General features: G+C 39.5%; 1 pseudogene across 1 annotated transcript; it reads left to right on the top strand.

Annotated features, from left to right (window-relative positions):
* The first annotated feature begins 345 nt into the window (after window positions 1-345).
* On the top strand, window positions 346-873 carry LOC309822779 (glycine cleavage system H protein, mitochondrial-like; annotated as a pseudogene). The gene has a single exon. The product of its transcript is annotated as a glycine cleavage system H protein, mitochondrial-like (transcript).
* Window positions 874-6,613: the final 5,740 nt, after the last annotated feature.

Genomic DNA, 6,613 nt, shown 5'->3' with positions numbered 1-6,613 from the left:
AGCTTGCCTCCTGCAGGTCTTAGGACTTCTGAGCTTCCATAACCACATAAGCCAGTTCCTTATAATAAAAATATATACCACACACATTTTCTCTGGACAACCCAGACTAATACAGTATGTAGGTGAGAACTACAACAACTGAGCCCGTTAGCTATACAATTACAAGCAAGACCATCTTGTGATTCACATAACACTCCCTTATTCGTCTACAACCTTCCCTCACTGACATCAACACTTGCCTTCAGAAATCGATTAATTCAAAGATTCACTCACTTCTGATATTCTACCCTAAGAACTTCCGACCCCAACTCATATGTAATCAAAAGCATCACTTCCGCTGCGAACATGGCGCTGCCAGTGGCGCGGAGCATGCGGGCCACGGTCTGCAGCCTGCGCGCCATCTCTGCGCCTAACGCGCCCTGCCCGCCATGGCCCTGGAGACTGCGGGAGGGCGCCGTCCAGGTGCTGCGCACCGGTCCCGTTCTGCTGTTGGGTCGTAAATTCACAGACAAACATGAATGGGTAACAACAGAAAACGGTGTTGCAACAGTGGGAATCAGCAATTTTGCACAGGAAGCTTTGGGAGATGTTGTTTACTGTAGTCTGCCTGAAGTTGGGACAAAATTGAACAAACAAGAGGAATTTGGTGCTTTGGAAAGTGGGAAAGCTGCTAGTGAACTCTCTTCTCCTCTATCAGGAGAAGTAACTAAACTAATGAAGCTCTAGCAGAAAATCCAGGATTTGTCAACAAATCTTGTTATGAAGATGGTTGGCTGATCAAGATGACACTCAGTAACCCTTCAGAACTAGATGAACTAATGAGTGAAGAAGCATATAAGAAATACATAAAATCTATTGAGGAGTGAAAATGGAACCCCTAAATAAACTAGTTTGAAACAACTTAATCTAGTATAGTTGTCTTAAATTAGTGGTGGATAGATTTTTAAAAAGCAACTTTTAGCAAAAGAAACTACTTGCAATAATGTTGCCCGAAGAAAATACCCCTTAACTTCCTAATGATTTCACATAAACACTATGCATCTTTGTCACAACAGCCTGTGATTTTTAGGCTAGTCTCCAGTTATAATACTCAGAATTCCTGAAATTATCTGTGGTAAAACTAGTTATAAAAATTATGTAATTCAAGGATAACATTGTTATCTTAACCTTATATAATATTGTAACTTGCTTACAGCCATCCCCGGATTTGGGTCAAAATACTCAATGAACTTGCCACTGGAAATAAATGGCAGTGGAGAAAAGTTTGTTAGTTGTATAGTGTCCAGTGAAGAACATTACTCTCTTAATTTTGCAATATACTGTGTTTGCTGGTGCTATTTTTATACAGTGAAGCAACAGCCTTGCAGGAAAATAAGAAACAGTTTAATAATAAAATATTCAACTTCTTAAAAAAAAAAACACAACATCACTTCCCTAACGTGCTGCCATTTCAAAGTTGCCTGTGTGGTATTCTCCTTTATGGCAGTAAGTCACTAAACCTCACTTTTGCTTATATCATAATAGGTTTCTTCAGTTAAAGAGAGAACCCTATATGTTTCACGGTAGAGATGATTATTTTCACAAATGTATTAATGTTCAGAGTTCAAAGTCACTCTAGAAGCATTCTAATCTAACTCTCAAAATTTACTATCCTGTATAAAGGTAAGATGATCACTCAAAGTCATCCAGCCAGTTGGCTACTTTGCCAGATGAGAACCCATATCTTGAGATTCCAACAAAAACAAGCTCCCTTGCTTTCATATCAAGTGTACTTAGAAAAATGCTAAAAAGATGTTCAGCTTTAAACCAATCTCTGATTAATTAAACAAATCTTTCTAGTTGTACTTTTACAAATAAAATGTTATTGTTTTCCAAAACTTCCACCAGGTGAAGTGTTAATTCACACACACACACACACACACACACACACACACACCACACACATTCTATTTTAGCAGGAAGTGGCAGGATAGAACCCCTGCATTTGACATATATGTGTGTGTATGTGTATGTGTGTCACTATGATCATAAATTTACATAAAGGTTTTATAAGCATAGATATTCATATAACGTTGTTCAGTTTTGGTTTTACTAATATTCAGTGAATAAAAGCTTCAACTCCTAGTTTTAAATCTAAAATCTAAGCCTAAAGAATAGTCATTTTGCTGGGAGGTAGAAGTGGATAACGGTTAAGAACATGGACTTCAATATTAGCTACACTCAAGTTCAAACCCCAGCTCTGCTACTTGAAAGAGAATTCTTAAGGCTCCCTTTGTAACCATAATCTCTTAATAAGTGTAGAATGACAAAAAATAAAAGAAGACGGCCTCTTATGTTAGGATAGTCTCTCCAGGATTGAGGACAGGGAGAAGGTACTGCTGGAAGTAAAATCATAGTGACTATATTTAGATCTGATATATTTTAATATCATTAATAAAATATACCTCTGTATTATTCAGCAAGACCTACCTAAAAGAATATTTTTATTCCTAAGGGCTAACAAACCCTTAAAATCAAAATCCTGTTTCTAGCAAAAAGATAAAACAGTTGAACAAATAATTGTTGCCCCTATTCCTTCTACTGCATCTTGGCAGGAAATAACAATGCCAGCAAGCAGTTCTTGCTTCCTTGTAACAGCCTTGCAGGAGATGGACCAATCAGGGTCTGCTCTGGTGTGACGGACAGGAGCTGGTGGGACAGGGTATGCAGTGTGCTGATTACTATGACTGGTCTGAACCTGATCACAGACAGGATTACCCTTACACATCTCCACGGTTCACGCAACTCCTAAGACCAAACAGTAAGCCTCTGATTCTCCCAGAAAAAATGAAAGCATTAGAGCCAAAGCATAGTTCAAAACTAGCCATAAATATCACATCTGACTCAAGCTACCTCTGTCCCCAAGAAAAAAAAAAAAAATCCCAGATATTAAAATTATCCGGTCCTCAGAAGAATGGAAGAGATGAATAGTTGGTACCACTTCCAAAACTGTTCACAGTATTCAGAGAAGAGGCCTCTTTTCTTTTTTTCTTTTCTTTTTTTTCTTTTAGTGGTGGAGTGAACTAATTACAGAATTCATTTAGCATTACCATTTCCCAACTCTGGACTGAGAGGATGCATATGTGTGTGTGTGCATGAGCGCACTTGTGTGTATTTTGGGGAGGAGTGTTTATTTTTAGTACCCCATTCTGGGGTTCTCTGATGCAGTGTGGGTGTTCAAACATGGTACCTTCTCAAGTGTAGTTCTTTCAAATAGAGCCAATGCTGGAAAAAAAAACAACAACATACCTTGAGTATGTTATAGAGCCTCTCTGAGCCTCAGGTTCCTAATCCCTATACTAGGGAAGAAAAATTAAATTAAATAATGAATAAAACATGCTGGGACTTCCCTGGTGGCGCAGTGGCTAAGAATCTGCCTGCCAATGCAGGGAACACGGGTTCAAGCCCTGGTCCAGGAGGATCCCACATGCCGCGGAGCAGCTAAGCCCATGCACCACAACTACTGAGCCTGTGCTCTAGAGCCTGTGAGCCACAGCTACTGAAGCTCACATGCCTAGAGCCCGTGCTCCGCAACAAGAGAAGCCACCGCAGTGAGAAGCCCATGCACCACAATGAAGAGTATCCCCTGCTCATCGCAACTAGAGAAAGCCCGCATGCAGCAACGAAGACCCAAGGCAGCCAAAAGTAAATAAATTAATTTTTAAAAACATGCTTAACACAGGGTCTAACAGATAGTATGCGTTTAATAAGTTGTAATCGTTACTTATTTTATTCCCCCAAAGGCTTTTGTTTTATGAAAAATATACCCATTTTGCAAATTATATAATATTGTCACCAAGGATGATTTAAACCAGGTTTTATAATCACAATTCCAAATTTAAACTTGAACAATGAAAAAGATGAGATGAATAAATGAAGCAGTATTTACCCTTCTTTTACCCTGTTGTAGAATACAAACAGTTATAAAAACCTTTGTACTTTATCTGTATGTAATTGGATATTGCTAATTTCAAATGACTTTTATTTATTCATTAAGGTAGTTTGTTATCCTGCCTGACTTTGTTAGTGATTAATTAATTGCAACTGCATTGGGGGAAAACAAAAGTTCACCTTACAAGCATGTCAAGATCATCCCCAGTCCCAACCTTTCTGTACATCTGATTCTCCAGGACAGTGTTCCCTGCTCCTTCAGACAGAGGATAATGGACTAAACCCAAGAAGCACTGGGTCTTCAGCCTTTGACATCCTATTCCCCACTACTCACACCCTAGGCCCAGCCTTCAAAACCCAATATACCGAGTAGAGTGACAGGTGAGTTACAGGACCCAGTCGTGATCTCCGTGTCTACTCCTTCCTACCTTAATGATATTCAATAATTGTAGATGTTCATGATCAGACTGGCCTGCCCTGCTTTTACTCATAAAGTGGATCCTCAATAGAGACATTTTATTCTCCATCTACTCAGAACTAAACCCTCCCTCCCCTGATGATTGGACTCATCAGGAACTCTGTGAAGCTAGGCCTCTCTCTGCTCCAGGTACCCCCCAGGGAGAAAATGTTCAAAATCACTTTGCCCAGACTGTTGAGGAAAATGCCACTCAAATGCCTAATCAAAAGCACAATAAGCACCGAGCTACCTTATAACTTTCATACTGTTGTAGGAAAAAAGTTAGATTAGTTTGACAAGATTTGTTCTTTTAAGGGTCATTTTGATTTTCCCCCACTACTCTGTAATCCCTCTCAGACTTTGAAAATTAATCCTCCTATTATTCTCGTATTTCTAGATATGAATTTTATGCTGTCTGGTTTATGGCATCTGGTATCATGGGCCTCTCGGCAAGCCTCTCAGAGTTTTCAGAAGGTTTTGTTTCAGTTAATTCCTTAAGCATCGCAGGATTCAAGTCACTGTGTCTTGTAATTTATTTTATTAATCCTAAGTGTACCTTAAAAGAAAAGAATAGAAATTAATGAAAATAAATTAGCATTTTTGAGTACAAAAGATACCTTCAAGGGCACTCTCATTTCTTGAAAGTGACTTTGCATTGTATAGTAATTAGTACTGGAGCAGAGAAACAACAGAATGGCCTAGATTCCCTCAGAAATGGATGGTGTCTCTTTTTACCATCCATAGATGGGGCCACATTAACCACGGACTGTAGAGGTTTGAAGCCAAAGATGCAGTCCGGATGTTAGAAGTTGGTGTTGGCCGTAAGCAAGAGCTGACAAGCACCCCTACAAGGCAAACCATAGCTGAACTCCAAACACCCCTCTCCAACTCTGGTGCTCCCACATCAGTCTACATCACGATCACCTTTCACCTGAACCATTACAACAGGCTCCCAACTAGTCTCTCGGCTTCAACTCTCAGTCCTTACCATAAACCATACCACCACACGAATCGTATCATGTTACTCCCCTGCTTAAAAACTTTTGACGGCTTCTCATTACCACCAGAAAAAAATACAAGTTCTTTACGTAGTGTGTAAGGCTATGTATAAGGATCTGCCCCATACCTATTCCAACCTCCCCTAGTACATAGGTTCTGCTAATGCAACACATGGATTCCTAAAATGTGCTATAGAATAAAAAGCATGCAATAAAAGCCACAGAGTTTATGGAAAACATGGGGATAGGGTCACAACACTCAAAAATGTCATCAGTGGTACATTAAATAAAGGTAAGAACTTAATAAAAATGGTGGCACAGTTTTAATTACACATTTTAAATGGTTAAGAAATACATATATACTACAATAAATATTGCACTTCACCCTAGAAAGACTAGAAGTTTGCTTGTAAAAGAGGATGCCAGAAGAGTTGCAGCTTGTGAATTATTAAGTAGCAGAAGGAGCGTTACCTGAAATCTGAGGAAAGGGTATAATACCTGATGGATGGAAGGGTGTGCCTCATACACACATGGTGAATTGAGGCAGCTGGTAACTGTCTGAGGTATATGCATATGTGCGTTTAGTATATTCCGACACTGCTTGGTTCAGCTGGGTGCAGTTTTCTGCATTTATCTCGTGTTCCTCTCAGGCAAAACCACACATAAGCAAATGTAAAATCCATGTAAAGATCAAATTGTTCCCTATCAATCATGTTGAAAGAAATTTGCATTTTGAAAGCAAGCATCATAGCAGAGCTTACTGACCCTCCTGGCATACCATCACACACCATCCACCCTGTCCTGCATGAGCATCTCCAACGGCCCAAGTTGTTCCCCTTTGCATTTGCTATTCTTTCTGCTTGGATTGCTCTTCCCCACATTCTTCCCATGATTGACTTCATCTCATCCGTCAAGCCTCAGTTTCAATGCTGCCTATTCCAAAAGCCCTATGCTGAAATCATCCTCTCTAATGTAGCCCTCTACTCTCATTACTCTCTATTGCAGAACCCTTTTTTGTTTATTTCTTTCGAGCTTCTATTACAAGAGGCAAATAATTTCTTCGTCTTTGTTATTATATCTCTTCCACTAGAAGGTAAGTTCCATGAGATCAGGATCCATGTCTCTTGACATTTTTTAATGTCCTGGCCCTGGCAGGTACAGTGCTCAGCACAAACACAAAATGAAGGCATGCGATATACATCTCTTGAAGGAAAAAAAGAATGAAGGA

Source organism: Grampus griseus, assembly GCF_964374135.1.
Source record: "Grampus griseus genome assembly, chromosome: 5".
NCBI lineage: Eukaryota > Metazoa > Chordata > Mammalia > Artiodactyla > Delphinidae > Grampus > Grampus griseus.
This window is presented reverse-complemented; position numbering and strand designations above follow the sequence as displayed.